General features: G+C 38.1%; 1 long non-coding RNA gene across 1 annotated transcript; it reads right to left on the bottom strand.

Moving 5' to 3' along the window:
* Positions 1 to 12486: 12486 nt before the first annotated feature.
* On the bottom strand, positions 12487 to 20179 carry LOC136301243 (uncharacterized). The gene is made up of 4 exons (XR_010723824.1): positions 19913 to 20179; positions 18395 to 18475; positions 13367 to 13445; positions 12487 to 12593 (listed from the first exon to the last, which is right to left on the bottom strand). It is a non-coding gene; the product is annotated as an uncharacterized lncRNA (long non-coding RNA).
* Between the last annotated feature and the right edge of the window lie 1629 nt (positions 20180 to 21808).

Raw genomic sequence — 21808 nt, forward strand, 5'->3', positions numbered from 1 at the left:
TCAAAGTACAACTTAAATGCAACAGTACAGTAAAAAATACTCCAACAGAAAATTTCAATCTCAAATCTCTCATGTGCTCAAAAATTCCTCCACTGTTGTTATTACAATTCCTGTTCTCATTTTCAAAAGCCTGAGAGACAAATGAGCTTTTGTTAAGTGCCCTAAATCATCACTTATTTGCCTGAAGGTGTTAATGGTAAGTCACATTCTTTTCACCCACAGATTATAACATTATTTCTAGAATTCTCCTCTTGATTTCAGTGCTGGCAATATACAGTGATCGCCACTGAAAATTTGTCACTGATTGTAGAATTTCCAACTCTCTCTCCATTGTTCCAAAAATAATATCTTGTAGAAGTGCTCACATCCCTGTCAGTTTATCGAAGAACAACTTCCAGTTGAAAAGCCATGAGGTGTTATTAACCTATGTTGTACATGAAAGTTAAAAGTAGTGTGTCATCTGGAAGGCAGAATACATTACACTCCAACAGTGTCATCAAGAAGGGGCATGAAAATACAGTCCCAAAAATAGTGCAGTCAATGGGTTTATTCAGCTGATCTCTAAGTATTGTCAGTATCTTTTATTATTGCCATTATTATTACGGCACATTGGGTATTTTTTCTCCCATTTGACAACAAAAAAATGTAATAATCAGTTTCTTTTTATTGGCTTGAGTCTATCTAGGGGTGACACAGAGCATCTTTTATAATGAAAAACTACTAAGATGTGCAGCCACTTTTGGCAAGGTTAAATTATGAAAGCAATTCTACCAAACAAAAATCATGAGTCACAAACATGCTGCCACTGCAAAAAAAAAAACAAACAAAAAACAAACAAACAAACAATCATATACATATACACATATTAAGCCTCCTCTTCCCCCATGTCTAGCATACATACTGATACAGATTTAGGGATTCAACTCTGTGTTGCAGTCAGACTTCTGGAATGGCAAGCACTCCCTTGAGATTGGAGAGAGACTATTTACAAGAGAACATAGCGACAGAACAAAGGAGGATGGCTTCAAACTGAAATAGAATAGGTTTGGATTAGATATTAGGAAGAAATTCTTCACTGTGAGGGTGATGAGGCCCTGGCACACATTGCCCAGAGAAGTTTGGGCTGCTCCATCCCTGTAAATGCTCAAGGTCAAGTTGGATGGGATCCTGAGCAACCTGATCTAGTGGAAGGTGACCCTACTCATGGCAAGGGGTTTGGGAGTAGATGATCTTCAAGGTCCCTTCCAGTCCTAAGAATTCTATGATTATATGAGAAGTTTTGGACAGAGAAACGGAATGTAGTTTTCCACCTACTATAGCTGAAAAAATGGCATCCTTTTTTGAGAGGGAGGAGGTAAATTAAGGAGAAAATAGGTTTTATTTTTAAAGTAGATGCTGATAGCTAGTCAGTCTGGAAAGCACAAAAGTGTTAAAAAGACAAAGCTCTGCCCCCTGTTATAGGTTGTAGTGTTTTTATGGATTTCAGTAGGTTTTTTTTCACCACAGTGAGTCAATCTCTGTGTAAAAAACACTCATTTGTGTCGCTGGAAAACTTCAGTTATTAGTGCAAACTGTGGGTTAACCCAGTTGAGAAATTTGCCGTGTGCAACAGAAATGGAGTTTTTTGTATGGCATCTGACTTTCAGGTGTTCTACACAATCTTTCTAATCTACTGTTTTCCCCTCTTCCTTTCCAGGTACCCCAAAATCAATGTTCCAGTTTCCCACTTATAAAAGCAGGTCTCTACCAGCAAAATTTAAAAAAATAATAATAATAATAATAAAAAAAAAATTAAAAGACAGGAAATTATGCCCATTTTGCTGAGAGTTTTTTTCCTGGGTATAGTTACAGAAAACCACAGACCGCTATCTTCTGCATCACAGTATGGAAATATACAGCATTATATTGAGAAAAAAGAGAAAGAAATTACTCATCAAGAATTTTCTCTGCAAGCATACAATTAGAAATGGATTCCAAATCAAAACACAGCCAGAAATTGTAGAAATCAACATCTAGAAGCAAATAGCTTAGAACTGCTTTAGGATAAATATTCTACTACACTGCAGGAATTTAAAGAAATGAGAAAAAAGGGCAAGAAACACAGTGCACTGTACCTGTGGTTATATGGACTGTAGTTAAGCTGATCTTATGACACTCAAAAATTCTGTTTGTGTTTAAAGGTAAGTGTTTGAAAGAAGAAGAATTGATCTTCACTGATATCCATCTGTGAAGTTCTGACCTCTGCTTTCATCAGCAAGCCTTTCTGTCAGGCAGCTGAGAGTCAAAAGAAAACCTTGCTGTGAGATCTACCAAATTCATTGTGACCCTAATTCATCGTGTCTTATGTTGAGAGTTTAACTACACCACCTTCATAAGAAGTGCAGTCCCTCTACCCTCCCTTGAAGGTCTACAGAAAGTTGTAGAATCAGGCCAAGCATCTGACAAAACTCTTCTGCTCCTAAACCATAAAAGATGCCTCTGTCTGAAAATGCAAAAACATAAACAAATTCCAAAATTTGCTCTAACCAGGACAAAGGCTTTAACCAGGAGACTGTGGTTTAGTTCTGGAATGAAGATTCTGATGAGTATTTAACACTGTACGGTGCCATTTGCTTTTGAAATATCCTCTCATCCTATTCTCTTCCCTGGCCATGGTGTTCATTAAAAAGACATGGGTAGACTCTGATGTCTGCAAAGAAAGGCTTATGCTGCAACTAAACCTTTCAAGTCTATAATTAATGCAAAATGAGTCTTCAGTTTATTGAATTGAGCTCTGTGGAAGGATCCCGTTCTGTAGAAAAGATCACACACATCTACAAAGGCTTTCCAACCAATCTGAAACCATCCACCACCATGCTTCGTTAAGCTCCACCCACTGACTTGCTGAGAAGCTCTTCACATCTTACAAAGTTCTCCATCTCAGATTTGTGAGTCTCACCTATATCCTTTCTGATTTGTGTAAGAAAATGTCACTCCAGACCCATGCCTCAGCCTGAGGGATATAATTTCCCATCTTCAATCAAAACTACTACAGTCCACTGAACACTGAAGTAACTTATCCTGGATTTATTGGCTGTGGTACAGTGTCAAGTACTGTGTTAAATCCACTACTTGTGAGAATACCCACAGGGAATTCGTAGAAAGGCCAACTTTAAGCTTTTCTAAGTAGTAAAATCAGAAGTAGTAGCACAGACATAGCTTTGTCTGGATACAGGCAAAGGCATGGAATTGTATAAACCATGTTACTAATACTGGCTAATGAAATTCTTCTGTCAACAGATTAAAGATTTTATTACAGGAATCCCAAATCCTTTAGCAACCTCTGTTATTTTCAAGCATAAAATACTACTCCATACTTGAGAAACATATTCAGAATCCAGAATAATGTATTAAAATGGCTTGACATCTTCCCACTCTTTTGAGACACAAACTGCTTTTCTATTTCTGTGCAGCTCACTTGCAGTTTACCACTAATACTGGTTCTTGCTTTAGCTCTAAATAGCAGCCAGCTGAAATGGACAAGTAGCAATAACTTTAGACTCAGAAATATGGAAAGGACAAACTGTTCTCATTGATCATTCAATATGAACTTACCACCACTAACAAAATTTTACATGATGGGCCTTGGCATCAGGAAGAAAAGGGAGTAGTGGAGTGCTTTCTTTTGGCTTTTCTAGTTTTTTGAGGGTTTTTTGTTTGGTGTTTTGTTTTGTTTTGTTTTGTTTCGTTTTCTTTCGTTTTCTCTAGTTCGATGTCAGACCAGGGCATGTTTAATACTACCAGAGCTGGAAAAGAATGTTTTTGAAATATGGGCTGGGATCTATCTGGAGCAGATTAGATGACTCATTCATGCTCTAAGCAGCTAAATTGAAGGCAAATAGCACTAGGACTTGAAGCCTGAAACCTCCACCAGCAGTGATGGGACAGTGGAGTGCCCTTTAGACAATGATTCCTGCCCTTTCATCTTGACCAAGCTCTTCCTGTTGCTGTTCCTATAGGTCTATATTGTATTTTCACTGTCTCTTGTGGAGATCCTAGCAATATTTTTTCTCTCTTACTTTGCATCTCTTTTAAGGACATTTATCTCCCACCACAGGGGTAATAAACCACCAACAGAACCAAAAAAGAACTATGCTCTTGCTTTTCTTTGTTCCTTTAAAATCTTAGCTGGGACTCTACTTTTCTGTGCTGTGCATTTTTTTCACTATGGTTATCTTGCTGCCATTTTTCCTTCTTCTCACCCAAAACAGCTGTCTCTCTAGGATCATTTATCCTACAGGCAGCTGTCTTGTTAGGACCACTATTCCTGCCAGAACCTCTTAACAGTAAACAAAATCCTTTGCGATTTCACATGTGCACTTTGTTTTGCTACCTTGCTAGGGTTTTCTCTCTGTCCCTTGACCTTCCTGCTTTTCATTGTACCCTAAACTTACACACAAGGCGTTAACATGGCCTGAAGTTACCTAATTCACAGGGTAATTTTTAATTTTTAGTAGGTTAATACAGCCTTATGACTGGTTTCCCAAGTTTGCCAAGGAATCTCTATTGTTAAATGGATATATCCAGAAGGATGTTAGACATAAATTTTTAAGGATGAGTTTGAGAAAGAAATTAAATATTAGTCAGTCTGACATCCATGAAGTGCTTACCAGGTATGTTGAGAAGCTGAGGAACAGACTTTCAAGTAAATTTTGCAGATGAGAGATGAAATCATTGCTGTGTGCTGGCTTTACCTGCTGATTTGGTCCCCCTTAAACAAGAGGAATCTGGATTATGCAAAAGCTCTGGTGGTCAGGTGATAAAGCTTTGACAGTTGAGCACATGAACTTCACAGAGCTCAGAACTTCAGTCCCTAGCATGCTGCCTACATGAGGCTCCTTATCGGTCCATTTTCATGAATAATATGCTTACTCTGTTAAATTGTCAAGAAAGGTTAGAGAAAATTAGTGAGATTGCTATTCCTTTAATAATAAAATGAGTTTTAAAAAAGTCATAGAAAAATTATTTTTTTTTCTTTTCTTTTTTCCTTTTTTTTCCTCTTCTTTTCCCTTTTTCGTTTTTGCTTTTTCTCTTTTTTTCTTTTCCTTTTCCTTATTATTTCTTTTTCCCTTTTTCTTTCTTTTTTATTCCTCTCATTCTTTCTTTTTCTCTCTTTTTCTTTCCAGCTCTCTTTCCCTTTCTTTTTGTCTTTCTTTTTATTTGTCTTTTTTCTTTAGGGTATTCTTTAGGGTATTTTTTCCTTAGGGTATTTGTCTTATTTCCTTAGGGAGGTAAGGGTAGTTATCATGATTGACAGTATTTGAAAATTAATCTACAGAGCATGTCCTGTATATACCTGTGTGTATATAAACACAACTACACCTTTAGTGGCCTTCCAGATGTTCACATTCTCCCCACTCTGCTCAGTTCAGTGTTGCTTTATTGCTCACAGTGCTCATGGACTTGTAGTTTCCACACTAAGGATTGGTCCAATGCACAGGGCTGAGGCTGAGTTTACATCTTCTCCAATTATAAAAGGGTCATTAAGTTCAGATAATGTGAAATATAAATTTAAGAGGAATTCTGGGGAAATTATAATTAGGTGCAGAGACATGACATGAGTTTAATGACTGAGATTTAATTTCAGTTTTCAGGATTATTAATTGAGAATCCTTATTTAGCTCATTTTTTTTTCTTCCTTAATTAATTGGAAATTTATTTTCAAGCAATTAAGGCAGAAATTCTTTTCAATCCTTAAGTGTTTGTGAGCTATATACTAATGTTCTCTACCTTGCTTTCAAAACTCTGTCCTGTAAATTTCTTTGTGCTCTTTCTGATAACATAATAATGCCTGCATGTGTTATTTATACAGAAAGAGCAATCTCCAATTTATATATTCTGTAGGAAATTAAGTTACTTGGGACTCAGACTGAGCATTTAATAAATACTGATAGTCTGCCACAAAACCATTCGGATGGAAGAAAATTAAGAAGTAGCATTGTTTTGTGTGCCTCTGTAAAAAAATGTCTGAGATGTTCTGCTGTGGTGTTTTATGGATTCTAAGTTACATGATCTCAGCAAGTCAAATCCATTTCATTTCACTGTAGCTACACACACGTGATGTGCCCACCCTGAAGCAATCACGTTCACTCTCAGGGGAAGAGTCACATCACCAAGTAATGTAAATAAAGTAAAAAGCAAATTGATTTTTGCATTCTGTATCTTGATGGTAGAGGAATGGTTCCATGTGCCAAACCTGCACACCAACTGGGTGCTAAGGTGTGATATCCAGTGGGTTGGTACATCCATGCAGGAATTCAGCTGCTGTTTCCTTGTTTGGCACCATGTAAGAAATCCAACTTTCTCCTTCCGAAGCTCTGGATCTGAATGCATTTAAAATGTCAGAGCTGGTGCATTAAGTTGGTTTTTATTCTTCTGAAGCACTGCTCTAATCAAATGTGAATGCTGACTACTAACCAAGAATACAGCACAGAAGACAGCACCAATTCCTAAAGACTTAAACCTCACAAAAAACTAATTTATAACTATTTTTTGCCCTTAGTTTCAGAGCTGTGATTTTCTCCCCCTAACTGTCTAGTCTCATTTCTTTATCCAACAGCACTGAAATGCCTACTTTTCCATTTGCTCTTGCTTTCAAAAAAAATCTCCCTCAAATCTGACCTGGCACCCCATGTCGGAGGTGACTCTTTGGCCAAAAAATGAAGTCATAACACAGAGCCCTAAGGCTCTGCGACAGAGGCTGGGACTTAACAGAGAGAAGTTTTACTGCATGGTAACACCTGCATTTTTTTTCTCAATGCAGGTGAAGAGGCCTCATGGGAGGAAAAACATCAGGGAATAAAAATTTGTTAAGGTAATTTGCAGACAAAAAATGTCCATGGAATTGTACATTAATAAAAACTATTTTAAGAACTGAGCTGGTATCCCCTTGGTATTTGGGATCTATAAAAATTGGAAAAGGTAAGAAAAAATGTTGAAGTTTTAGATCAATAAAATATTATGCAGCAAAAGAAAACACAATTAAATTCTGCTTTAAAAAAAAAATTAAAAAACCCCCAAACAACCAAAAAAACAAACCAATCAACCAAAATAAAACAACAGAAAAACCCAACCAACCAACCAAAAAAAACAAAACAAAACAAAACAAAACAAAAAAAAAAAAAAACCAAAACAAAAAAACCAAAAACAAACAAACAAAAAACCCCCCAAAACCCCCAAAAACACTATGTAGTGGTTTAGAGGGTTAGTGGAAGGAAATACTCTTCATGTCAAAATGACCAGTTGCACTGAGAAAAATCAAGCTGGTCTAAGGATGGGTGGATGAGTCTTTATATCTATAGCCTCTCTGTCAATAATTTACCAAATGTGCATTTAAAAAATTAAAAAAATAAATCGATCTCCTGAGGTTGTTTCAAGGAAAAAAATGATCGTTCAATAAAATTTTCATGGAAGTGTCTCCTTGGGAAGCTCAGACGCAACTGTTTTTTTGTTTCCAGCTTCAGCTGATACATGACTTCTTGGCTGTAACTTTGACTCATGAATTCTGTGTCTCAGATCCCTTTTCTTCTTTATAAATTGTGATTCCTGGATCACCGAGGAGTCCACTAGTGTGACATTTCAGGGTCAAAGTGTTTGCAAGTTTTCTTCAAAATGGCATAATCTGTCATGGGAAAACCTGATTTTTATTATTTAAAATCTAGTCATTATCTTTTCTTGAGTGAAAAAATAATTTCTCAGGCAGCTGAAAAGTGTCAATCATGAAGGCAGACATAAAGAAGGTTATGGGACCTCAGTCATTGTAGGGTTGACTGTTTCAGTGTTCATTTGGTCACAACGTGAAAAAGTTAACTTGGCTGCATTAAAAATGGTATCTGAATAAGCAAACACATTCAGAGTCATGATAATGAAGTTTCTGTCTCAAAAGCAACATAGAAAATACTTGAAATAAATAATTATCCACTGCTGTCTTTTCAAGAGATAGTGGCAAACAGGGCATTTAATATAGCATGGTTTCTATTCTTTACTGAGTTTGCAGGGTTAAGGGAACAAATGTCAAATATGATTGTTGTTTGATTCAACCTCTTTTTCAGTGTGCTCTTGTGAGGAAGAAGCACCTTGCTTCTCCTGCTTTATTCATAACTTCAGCTCATTTAGATGCACCTTTCTGAGGCCAAACTCCTTTGCACAGACACACATTCTTCTCATAATTACCTTTTAAATGGGGAGCTTTCTCAGTATTTCTAAAAAAATCAGCTTTCTGAGGACTTGCTGTGTATTGGTACAAGCTCCTTAGGTCTCTGTGAGGTTTTTTTTACTGACAGAGGTTTTAGTAATCTATCATCAGTTATTTTTGAAGCCCCTTTTACTGAGATCTGGTATCATAGTTGCAAGGTAGAAAGGAGAGTCCTCACTTTTAGTCACCATTGGCCTCAATTTTTTTACTGCTTTCTTGTTTTCTTTAGAAAGTACAAGTAGTTTCTAAGTTTAACTATATTTTTCTCTCTATCTCTTCCTTTTTTTGTCTTCCAAGACTTACTCAAATGATTCGTCTTCCCTCTTAATTAGGAGCAATCTGTAATAGTGGTGTTAATATTAGCTAGGAGTTACAATGATGGATCACTACATCCTCTCACTTTGTTTTGAAATATGGCTGAAAATAAGCTTATAGGTAGAAATAGGAGCCCTGCAAGGCAAGATTTCCAGTTGAGTTATAAGGGTTATAAAGGTTATAAGGGTTTCAAGGTAGGAAACAGCAGATGGATTTGCAAAGGAGAGCACAAGACAATGGCAGTTGCAATTACGACAGTCTTTTCAAATTCTCTTAAAATATAAAGTAGCCAATCTGTAATTTTTAGCTACATTTGGCACCATTTTAGTCTAGCACTGGTGAAAGATTACTACACTCCATCAGGTAGATCATCAACTGGTGTGAATTAGTGTAACTCAATGTATATATTCCTCCTGCCCTCATGTCCCAACAAGGCTCTGCAGTGCTGCAGGCTGGGGGCCGAGATGCAGGAAAGCTGCCAGTGGAAATCATGAATCTGTGTGTGCTCAGCTGGGGAAGGAGGCCGGTGGCCTCTTGGACTTCGGTGTCAGCAATAGTGTGGCCAGCAGCACCAGGGCAGTGTTTTCCCCTCTGTGCTGGGCCCTAGGGAGGCCGCACCTTGAATCCTGGGCCCAGTTTAGGACCCTCAATTCAAAATGTACATTGGGGTGCTGGAGCATGTCCAGGGAAGGGCAACAGAGGTGGGGAGGGGTCTGGAGCACAAATGTGATGAGGAGCAGCTGAGAGAGATGTGTAGCCTGGAGAAAAGGAGGTTCAGGGATGACCTTATTGCTCACTACAGCTACCTGGAAGTTCTGTCTTGGTGGGGGGCAGTCTATTGCCCCAAATAAAAAGTGACAGGACAAGAGGAAATGGCCTCAAATTATACCGGTGGAGGTTTAGATTGGATATTGGGAAAAATTTCTCCATCTAAAGGGTTGTCAAACATTGGAACAGGTTGCCCAGAATTACTGTTGGGTCACCACCTCTTCAGATATTTAAAAGACATATGGTGTGTAGGGACATAGTTTCATGGTGAACTTGGCAATGCTAAATTAAGAGTCGGACTAGATGGTCTTTAGAGCTATTTTCAAAACAAAAAATTCTACAATTCTGTAATTTTACACTGATGAAATTTACCAACTTATTATCTGAATATCCACATCTCTGTTTTTAACTAAGATTTTGTGACCTTACAGATTTCCAGTCTATGACTTTTATCTTTTCCAATTGTCACGTGCAATCAGGCAAAAAAAGAATCGAGTTTTTCCAGGAAATGTGTGAATTGTTATCACAGAAACTAAGATGTAGTCACATACTCACAGACTTCTACAGCAGCAGTTTGCTAGCACTGTTCACCTCTTCATTACTGTGCTCACCAAGACATAGAAACTGAATATGTGGAGTTGCTACTCTTCTCAAAAGCAAAGTAAAACAAAGCCATTCTCCTCTTTGCAGAGGTGTCTTAGACTGGAACAATCACTTCTGATTTTATGAGTCTGGTTTAGTTTGCAGTTTTATTTTGAGAGTTCAAGCAACCATTTCTATGTGTTAGCTGTGAGGATATGATAAACATTGAAGAGTCATCAACTTCAAAAACTATTGCAGATGTTCCAGGGAGAAAAGAAAAAGGGTGATTATGTGTTTAGGAAAGGTGTAATAGCTATGTTTTCACAGTGAACATCACACATAAAAAATACAACGCCTAAATGTCACGTAAATGTAAATGTGAAGATGTAACCAATTTTCCAGTAGTGTAATTTTGGCAGTATTAGTTAAAAAACATTTTCAGTGGAATCTAAGTAATACTGCCAAAAATATATGTTCTAATAAAAAATAGGCAATCTGTTGAAACCAAAACTGAAGAGTTCAGAGACTCAGCCAGGGAGCTGTCAGTCTGTTTTTTCAAATAATCAATTTAACCTCCCTCCATCACATGCATAGTTTATATGCTTCATTTCATCAGCCAGTTTGCTTTCAGATTTTTTTATGAAGTTCACAGTAGATTTCATTTGATTTTCTTCTTCTTGGTGGAACTTTTTGTTGACTTTTTTAGCATTACTTATAGCTCTCACTTTTTGTACAACAGGTGTTTTCCTTCAGTTATTGATGATTATATGATGACTCCATTTTAGTATATCACAGCAAATATATAGTCAAACGGCATTTTAGATCTATTATTTGCAATTATGCAGATTCTAAACATAGCATTTCATAACACATCAGTGTTGGAGTTTCTTTTTTTGTTTGATAGACTGCTTGAATGAATCTTGAGGCTTGAGTCAATTGCATATTCAGAGGTGTCAAGTGTTATTTGCAACGCCCACAGACAGCTGAGACATCTTCCCAGGGCTGGCAGCTGCTGCACAGAACCTGTGGGATGGTGGTGCTCGCCTGGAGCAGCTGGAAGAGGAGCAGAACTGCACATGAATTGGCACCAGCCACCCACCCATCCTGGACACAGTTATCCTGCCCTTACCAGGTGGGATATATATTAATACTCCTAATTTTAAGTGTTCACAAATAGATGTTTATTTGTAACGCTTTTAGCATCTTAGACTACACTGTGGTTGGTTGAGATTTAAAAGACGCACTTCAGTTTCTGGAATGTCACATCCAGTGGGACGAGACATTTAGTGCACCCTGCTTTTCCTCCAGGTTCCACTCCCAGGAGTCATGTACTCTTAGAAGTTCTGTGTCATTGGTTCTTACATAGTCCTGGGTACCTCTGAGTGTCCCAGGTGCCATCAGACACCCATTTATAGCCTGGTTCATCTGGTCAGCTCAGCCAACAGAGCCCAGAGAGAAATTCAGCTGCTTCATCGATCTTAGGAGCTAATAGGATCTCCCCCTCTGCTTGCATTGAGTAGTGGCAATATTCAGACACTCTCAGGTAGGTATGGAGGTGTTTGAGGGAGCAGATACATGTGGGGTTGGCAGTTACCATGTCAGACCCATGACATACTCAGGACTCTTCTGGACCAGCAGTCAGAGACCAGGCAAAGTACCCCACTGCCTCTCAGGTGTTTCGGTGATTGAGTAGAGCCCAGAGATCACTACTAATTACAGTAAGAACCCAGTGGACATTAAGAAGCAGCCTCCTGAAGTAGTTGTCTTAAACTGGGCCCAAACACCTCCCCACTGCCACTCTGTGCTTGGAAAAAAAAAAACCCAACAGTTTTGGAAACATTATATAAGGTGTGTTATGTAAAAGAGAATGTGCAAGGTCCCCTACTCCTGCCCAATGTGTTCTGCCTCTAAAAAAACCCATAACTTTCCTATTCTATAAGGCCAATTTTGATGGGCTGACCCCAGACAGCAGCCAAATACTAACACCCCTCTTGGAAGGTATGGGAGTTGGAGGAAATTAAAGGAAGGCAAAAGGACTGGTGAATCGAGGTAATGATAATTTAACAAGAAAAACAAAAGCTGGGTGTGCAAGTAAAGCAAAAATGTGAATTAATTCACTATTTCCCACTGGTGGGAAGGTGTCCAGCTGTCTCCTGTTAAGAAGAGCTCCAGTTTGCATAACAGGTGTTTGGAAAGACAAATGCCATAACTCTGAAATTTCTGCTTCCTTCTCCTTACCGTGAGTTTCATTGCAGAATATGATGTCATGTGACATGGAATAACTCTTTGGTCAGTTTGAGGCAGCTCTCCTGAATGTTTCCTGCCAGCCTGTTGCTCAATCTCAACCTTCTTACATGGGGAAGAGAGTCAGAAGACCTTGATATTGTACAAGATGTGCTCAGCAACAGCCGAAACACTGCTGTGTTATCCACACTGGTTTAATCCCAAAGGCAAATCCCTGCACAGGCTGTGACGAAGGAATTCACCTGTGGAACTTCATCCCAGCCAAACCCAGTTACACCACTGCTCCAGGACATGCAGATTGTCTTCTGGGTCATACCTTTGCAATACTGCAGTAATTCCAATATTCCACTGCAATTCTTTCCCATATCATGGTTTTCATTAATCCTCAAGGTCCCTGTCACTTCTAGGACACATTATAGTGGATAGCTCTCCTTTGAAGAACAGACTTGGCCTACAGCCAAAGAGAAGAAAATAACCAAGTGTTTCATTTAGGAATATGGGAGAGAAAGAAAAGAGTTTACAAAAATGAGACAGCAGACCTCCATCCCAGCTTGACTGTCCAGTCTTCAGTGCCAAATATCTCACTGAAGCACCACTGCCAAAGCTGGGTGTTGTGTTTAAATTCTCTTAACTGGGAATCAGTAATTTCTAATTCTGACCTACATTTGATATATGCACTTTTCATATTCATAACTTTTACAAGCTACAATCGATATTATTGTAGATCCAAAGTTGTCTCTGGGTTTATTTTAGACCATCATAGCTGAGTAGAACAGAATTTTTCACAGAAGTTTAGACTTCAGTCCTACACCGGTACTGTCAGGAGCCAATTTGTTATTGCGTTGTCTAAGCATATTGTGGTACAGCAAATATCATGTCTGAATGATAAAAACACAATAAAGTTGGGCATATCTAAAATAAGACTTAACTAGAAAGTGTAGTGAAGTAAAAAACTGGAGCTTTTGACCACATCAACAATTTCCCTAGAGCTTGTGTGAAAAGCATGTTTCACAGGGAATTTACAATTCATTGTCATCTTCATCCACTGCATACTGACAAACTTTCCACTTGTCAGTTAAATCAGGCAAATTATTTCCTCTTTTAGTATTACAGAAGGAGTTTAAATTTCCTTGTTAATGCAAAGCAGACTTCTGGTTTGAGTGTTGCTGATTGACTAAGTATCATATGACAGGTTAGAAACTGAGGAAATCAAAGTTGGATTACCCAGCACACTCCTGAGTTGAGCTTTTCTGGCACAAGATTCCTGTTAATATTTCACTTGCAGCCTTTTGTTCCAAGGGTGCTAGAAAGAGAAGATAAAAAACCCAAAATGGAAGAAAAGAACAGAAAATGAGTTTATATTGGATTTGGATAACTGACAGTGATCGCTATCAAATCACAGATTAAATAATGTATTTCTGAAGTGTTCAGAGTATTTATATTCACAGAGTAAAGTCTCCTGCCTTTCTCCATCTCCCTCTCTCTCTGGAATACAGACACATACACTGAAACGATTATTTCACTATAAACTTTAACTACAAAGACAAATCCCACATCAATGTTAAGCACCACAGTGGTGCAAAAATGGTGAAAAAAAGATGGCTTAGAGAGACTGACTGAATACCATATGTTGTTTTGAGAGGATGCTCCATCCAAGTTTTAAGGCAGTGATGTCAGTCCAAAGCACACATGTGTGAGGGAACCCGCTGGGTTCATACCCACTTTCAGGACAGCTCCCTGGAAAGGAAACTTCACTTTTGAACATCCTAAGATATTGACCATTGACCTATCCATGGGAGGGAGATGGGGCACTCTGTTAAGAAGAAGAATGCCTAGCACTGAGTCCTTCCCCAGCCTACTCCGTTATAATTGCTTAACTTCCTGTTTCTATGGCAAAGTCTTTGCACAGTTCTAAGCCCTGATTCAGCTTTCCAATAATTGCCAGCTCCAGCAGTGCAGTGCTGGCACAGGCCGTGACAGGCGAAGGATTTGCACGCTGACTATGCAAGATGGGCAGATGTTGGGTGAGAGATGGAGAAGTGACTTGCCAGAATCAAACAAACACAGGACTCCATGTGGTGCCCTGCCAACTTTCCCTGCAGGATCCTGCCTGATAAACTCATTAAAGTTCACAGCAGAATTTGGAATTGAATTTGAATAGGCTTAGTAACACAGAAGTGTATTAATTAACTTTGAAAACTCTATTAAATGTAGTAATGGCAACACTAAAGTTTATCAATTGTGACATGAATGTATAGGAACAACAGCAATTTAGTAACTTGGAAAGATGTGAGCCAAAAAAAAAAATCTTATAATGAATGTAAATGGAGCAAAGAGGAACATTATAGACTAGATCTTCTCAGTCTGCTGCATTAATCACATATAATGAAGGAACTCTACATCTGTGGGGAAGTGGCACTTATCAGTGATATTTGATAGAAGTGGGATATATCAGCAGTAATAATACTACTGCTACTACTGTTGATATGAGTGACATGTAGCTCTTACGTCTAAAATCCAGCCCTGATGTCAGTGGATGCTGCTCTGCCAGTGGAAATGAATTCTGGATGACATGGATTTGCCCATTTCATTTCAATCTGCTGGGAAGGACATATTTTTCCGTATGAAAACTAATAGATATTAAGGTGACTAGAAGTGCAATGTTGAGTTTTAGCCTGTTTTGTATCCTGGTACTTTGCCAGTCTTTTTACAGATTAAAATGAAAAAGAAGTTTAGGAAGTTCGGCTTATCTCCAACACATATTGACAATCCAGCCATGCAAATATTTATGCCCAAATGGTTTCCAGCCTGGAAAGACTTACAGTGCTCACCTGTACTCATCAAATACCAATATCAAAGGAAGGAGATACTCTCAAATACCTGTTTATTTTGTAAAGCAGAGTCAACCTGCTCCTTTCTAAAGGTTTATCCTGTAATGAAGATTTGGGTACATAATTTAATCTTGCCCAACAAGTTTTATTCTAGGCTGACATTTGAAGAGGAAAAAAAAAAAAGAAAAAAAAAAAAAAAAAAAAGAACATAACCTGACAATAAGTTGACATTTAACTTAATTTACTTTCTTTTTAAGATTCTACTGTAAAAGTTGTTATGATAATTATTTGTCTTGTATTATCTCTTCCTTTCTGATTTTGCTGGTAAAAAGGCAGAAATAGGGTATTTAATTTGCTGACTTTTAAGGCATTCAGAAATAATTTAAACACTGAAGATGTCTGTTAAGAAACAGTCTGTTACATTTTTGCAAAGGAAGTATTCTGATAAGACAGCAGAATGCAGCACTCGTGAAAGCAAAGCAAAGTGTCAGAAACAGTAAAATGTAAACAAACTGATTACCAAAGAAAGCCTACACATTGGTAAGGGTAAAATTAAATCTAGCCAGCAATTTTTTTTCAAATTGAGAATAATAATAAAGAGAAACTTATAGTCTCCAAAATAGTATCTCATAAGTGACATTCTGACTGTTTATAAATGAGACTGAATTTTTACAATTAGTCCTAGTGATAATTGCCCAGTATTTACAATTTGGGTTATCTAGTATATATAATTATTATTGTTACTACAGTTTCACAGTTAAAACCTTTTTTCCCGTCATGTTGTGAGCATGAGAATGTAACTACGTTTTTTATCTACAAATAAAGTAAATTTTATTACTGGCAAAAGGTAAGCCATATAGAGGATAGGATGAGTTATTTATTCATGTGTTCATGCAACTTACAAAAAACATGAAAAGGTCAATATTGTCTGGGTTAAAAATGGCTGAGGCCTTGTTTCATCAGGATTGAATAAGACAATATGAATTCACATGCTGAGGTTCCTCAAGAAAAACAAAATTCTGATGAAAATTCAGATTGACAGGGTTTCCCTATCCATGTCAGAGCACATTTCAAGGAGAAGGATCTCCAAATTTACACTCAGACAGAAAGGACTGAGATGTTGTCTGACTACTACTCTGTCTATTCCTCCTCCTCTGAAACCACAGTGAATGGAGGCTGTTGGAAGTGAGCAGTGAGCTCATTCTGAAATCAAATACTGTTGAAAGTTGAAAAACTACAGGCTGTGAACTCATCCTATTGTAGTGCTGCCCACTGCTTCACATAAACAGCCTGTGGGGATTCAGGTATGCATGGAAACAAGTGCAATAAGGAAGGAATATGTCAAGTGGTGAAAACTATAAGACACCAGACTTTCTTGTTTTGGCAAGGAGACAAGAGAGACCCAAAAAATATTTAAAAAACCCATAGGAGAACTGAAACTGGAAATCATGGTACTCAAAAAAGGACATGAATTTCTAACTGGACTATGAAAATCCTCGTCACAGAATACTATGGAAGGAAGAGAATATCAGGGTTGAGAAAGCAAGATGAAATCTCAATGGTCATCAGAATATCTACCATGCTAATTGTTAACTTGATGAATATTTTATGCTTCTTGATAACTATTTATTCTGTAATGGATTATTGTTAGCAAACATTTGCTTTTCAAAATGTTTGACATCTCCTATTATTTTTGCTGGAAGTGAACCAGACCATTGGTAAACATACAGCTTTTCAATAAAGACTTTAGAATTACCTTTCGAGTTCCACATGGAAATGAAACTACACTCCCTAAGGTAAAGATGGTGGACATTATGTGAGACAGCAGGCATTTAAGATTGTTCCTGCTGAGCTCAGTACAAGATTAAAATTTTACTGTGTTGAGAGAGGCATACGAAAATATTTTGCTGAATAGACAACCAATATGATAAGCTGAGACATTTTCCAATTATCCTGAGGTGAATACAAGCTACAGCTCCTTTCTAAACCACATTTGAAAGCTGCACTGAATATTTCTCGATGATCAAGTCATTTTTTAAATGTAGTGGAAGGCAAGTTTTAGTTTTTTCACTTTACCAGTGTGTTCAAGGATAGATGCCAGTATGAAAATACAGGAACAATTATTAACAACCAAAAAGGTAATTAGCTTTCAGAAAGGTTCGTGTTTTATTTTTTTTTCTTACTCTGTAATGAAAAAAGGGCTAATCAAAAAATGGTCACATGACTGTTCAAAGAAGTTTTGAATCTTGGTTAAGTAAGTCAAACAAAGAAAGAAACATTTTTCATAGACATATTTAGGATAATGTGTTCTGAAGGGCTTGCACAGTTACATCTTCAGTAAGTAAGGTCAAATTATGTGCAAGGTAGGGACATTTAGCATAAAACCAGTATTAATAATTCATGTGCTGAACTGAATAGTGGGATGATAAGATATAGTAATGGGGGGAAAAAACCAACAATAAACAGAAACAAAAGAAGAAAAATCTCATATAAAATAAAAGGACAATAGGAGATGTGAAAATACCAGTAATATTGATTTAGACTTTTCTTACAGGTGTACACACAGATTAAGTGTTACAATATGGAAGTGATTCTGATTTTTTTGGTTATCTCAAGCCAGAATGACTCAGTGCAGAACCTCACCTTATATCTCACCAACAAGTTACACAGTGTTTATCTTCGCTGCACCTCAATATGGAGAAACAAAACTCCCTGAATAAAGGAATATATTAGTACTATGTGAGGAAGAGAATAGACAAGATGGTCCAGGCCTAAAAATGATTTTGCTGTCCTGGACTTAAATTCTAGAAGCCCAGGTAAATGACATCCATAGTGCTTCTCTTGTCCACTGTTGTGGTCACTCCATCACAGAAGGTGCCTTAGTTGGTCAGACAGGACTTTCTCTTGGTGAAGCCTTGCTGGCTGTCCCAAATCACCTCCCTGTTCTTTGTATACCTCAGCATGGCTTCTAGGAGGATCTGTTCCCTGATCTTCCCAGGCACAGAGGTGAATCTGACAGGGTGGTAGTTCCTGGGGTCCTCCTTTATACGCCTTTTAAAAATAGGTAAAATACTTCCCCTTTTTTAGCCACCAGGGTCTTTGCCTGAGTGCCATGACTTTTCAAACATCATGAAAAATGTCTTGGCAATAACATTAGACAATTCTCTCAAGGCAACAACATCAGCCAATTCCCTCAGCACTCTGGGATACACCTCAGCAGGTCCCACAGGTCTCAGCATTCTGCCTTCCTCATATGTCTGAGCAGAAGCTTTGGGATCTTTCATTTTGGGCCAGGAGGATCCTTTGGGTTACATTCTTGCTTCACAAAATATTTACAACCACCGACAAATGTAGAGTGGAGGGATTTCTGGAGGTCATCTAGGCACTATTCCTATCATAGCGAGACTAGCTTTAAAGTTACCTCCATCTGTCTGTTAGATCAGGTCCTTGTCCAGCTGGGCTGTGGCAGTCTTCAGGAATGGGAGAGATCACTGTCATTAACCTGTGAAGAATGGGTTTGTGTGAATAATCATTCCCTGCATTTAACTGAAATCTCTCTTGTGGCAGCAGTGACTATTTCCTCTTTTTCCTTCCTCTGCATCTTTGAGAAAAGCTTTTGTTTTTCTCATAACTACCCTTCAGGTAGCTGAACACAGCAAATAGGTCTCCTCCTAGCCTTCTCTTTTTGAGGCTAAAGAAACCTCATTTCTTAAGCCATTCTTTCTTGATAGTGGAATCCAGAATCCACAAACCACTACTTTGAGCTTGACAATACAGTAAATTTAGTACTCACCAAACAGTGCACTCATCCATTGCATATATTCTCCTTATGACTGCAAGGATACTAAAGAAACTGTGTTGCAAGCTTTCCTAAACCTGATGTAAATTATTTAAATCCCACCCTACCCATGGTCATTGAACCTGATAATTCAATGAGGAAAAAAATCAGTTTGGTCAGCGACAATTTACGCTGATTTATTACACATGATTTATCCAGACTCTGTTCCCAATTATCTTGTCCCTTGTGTGCCTGGAAATGCCTTCTGCATATAATACTCTTCTATCAAGAAGCCCTGGAAAGTACCTAAAGAAGCAATCTCTGTGATCCAGCTCTGATGTATGTGCTCCAGAAAGATTTCACAGTCTTTACCACAGCAGAGATAAGAATGGTATAAGTGTTTGGATTGGAAAGAATCTCTAAGGATCACTCAGTTTCAGTCCCACTTCCATGGGCAGGTTTTCCATCCACTAAGAATTTCATATAAAGTGGAATACCAAGAAGAGACAAGCATGACAACTTGCAGTTTGACGTACAATTTCTCAAAGAGTTCTGTACTCCACAGTTCAGGAACTAGAAGAAAAAAGTACAATTTTCAACACACCCTTGCCTGGATAATTGATTTTTGTGAATCCTGGTTTTGGATCTTGAATTCACTGTGCACTGACATTAGGGCTGTTAGTCCTCTAATATATCTGGTTATTATGGTGCCTAAATTTGTCACTTTAGTCTTTAACTTTAGGATTTGTGTCCCACATTTGTGTCCCACATGGATACTTGGGAAATCCACTGAGTGCTTCAATGGTACTCACAGAGAAGGCAGAATTGAAGGTGACATAAACATTTATTTTAATGATGATGGGAGAAGTTTGAGGCTGGAGTCAGGAAAATCTGACATAAGTGTGCCTCAGTAAATTTGCAGCCTTGAGTCAGACCCTCAGAATTCCCACACATTTTCAGCCAGAGAATACATCTCAAAAGCAGTAAATACAGACAGGAAAAATTTAAAAATAGCAAATAGGAAATTCAAAGAAAGTAGCAGGTCTTAGATACCACATATATTTTTGTTAGCAAGGTGACTCAATGCAGGAAGATGAGACTCAGTTATTATGATTTATCTAAAAGAAGACTAGGGAAAATTTTCTTGTTCTGAAAACTTACCCAGGTCCTGGATTTGGTTTTGAAGTTCCCATGTTCTGTTCTTGGTCTGGACGTAGATGTTCACAATTACAGACTGTTGTTTATGCAGAGCAAAAGACTGTGCATTTTTGAAATCTTTTTTTTTTTTTTTTTTTTTTTTTTTTTTTTTTTTTTTTAGAATATTCAGAGCATATAAGAGTGATAAAATAATTCTAGGGGTATTTTCTAGCAAGTGTAAATGCCTGGACAGTAATCATAGGAGACATGAGTCCAGGGAGGTGTTTCTTCTTCTTCTTTTCAGTGGTCTGGGCTTATTTGGGTTAAAACTGAACAAAAAAAAGCATTTTTTCCTTTTCCTCCTCTGCATTCTGTGAGTGATAAAACTTGAGCTGTGCTGCCAAAATAATCACAGCTTAAAAAGCTGCTTTAAGGGATGAGGATTATCTCAATTATCACAGCTCTTCCAAAGGTATGAGCATAGAGGACATCAATCTGATAAGACAAAAATCCTTGTATGTTGTGTTCCCATATCTATAAATTCTATAATACACCCAGAGGCACCAATTCTAGTCACACTCATGCTGTGCCTTACCCGTTCAAGTAAGAGATCAGGATAATTCTGTTTCCTGAAGCCATGGAATTGTGATACCAAGACCAGACTGTAAAGTATCTGCCCCTTTACTGGAGGTTAACAAAGGGGCAGCCCTGTTGCAGCTTCACCATGGCAAAACAGACACCTTGACTTTCCTGAATCCTGGAAATGCTCCTGGTGGTAAGCCAGAGTGTAGACAGCATGGAGAACCATCCCTTAGCAGTACACCAACCACTGAATGGTGTACACTGCAGTGTTCACCAGTTTCCTTTCCAGATCCAGGTACAGACTACTGAAGGGACTATCAACAAGATGGATGTCGCAGATAACTCAACTTGCTGAGCATCCTGCACACCTCTGATTGTGACTGGAATTGCTCCTTGATGTGCAGTGGAGAGATGAACACACTGCTGATACCCTGTCAGCAAAGAGCACTGTCTGCTAAATTGTATAATGTGTACATGACTTTCAAGCAGCATAAGAGCACTTGACTCTTTGTCTCCTCTGTTCAGTCACAATGTCTTCACAACACCTCCAGGTTCCTTCTAACTCCTGCCCTGTATAATTAATTCTTGCACCCACTTAAAATCACACTATGACCGTTCTATAAATACCCTGAAAATCAAATTCGTGCATGAAGCCACAATGTGGTCTGGGGAGTTGGAGGACCAGTGAGTGCAATATTTTTACCTTCCATGGGTCTCACCTCCGTGAAAGCTTGGAAGGTTTGACCATCACACCAAGACCCTGAGCAGGCTGAGGTGGGCAAAAGCAGTATGGCAGGTTCACTCCCCTCAACTAGAAAGTTGGATCTTGCCTGCCTGTTGCATTTCTTAGGTTGTTATTCTTTTTCAATTAAATAACTATAATAATGGGAAATGACATAATTGGTTGATTTGGTTTCTGGAAACATAACACATGTTTCTTTTGACCCAAGCAGACTCACAGAGCCAGCAGACAGCGGAAATGGCAACAAGAGACAGAATGCTGTATTAATCTGGAGTCAGGACAGAGTTGTTAAAAGTTAAAGGGCAAAGAAACTTCCTCTATGGACTCAAAATATTTATGCTGGTGTTATTCTGATATCCTTGGCAGATCCTTTGTGATCAGGTTCCTCAGTTATATAAGGCTGTCAAATTAAATATTAGATTAGTAATTAAATAATTAGTAATTAGTAATTAAATATTAAATATTACTAATCCTGTCTCTGTTTGGCACTGAGTCTGTCTGGTTGAATGCTGTAATCCTGTTCTCAGGTATAACTGCTCCAATGTTGCTGTGTCTTCTGAGTAACAGGATGTTACCATAGCCATTATAAAATGAGC

Source organism: Chamaea fasciata, unplaced genomic scaffold, assembly GCF_029207755.1.
Source record: "Chamaea fasciata isolate MVZ Bird 193981 ecotype frontalis unplaced genomic scaffold, bChaFas1.0.hap1 SCAF_1, whole genome shotgun sequence".
NCBI classification, from domain to species: domain Eukaryota; kingdom Metazoa; phylum Chordata; class Aves; order Passeriformes; family Sylviidae; genus Chamaea; species Chamaea fasciata.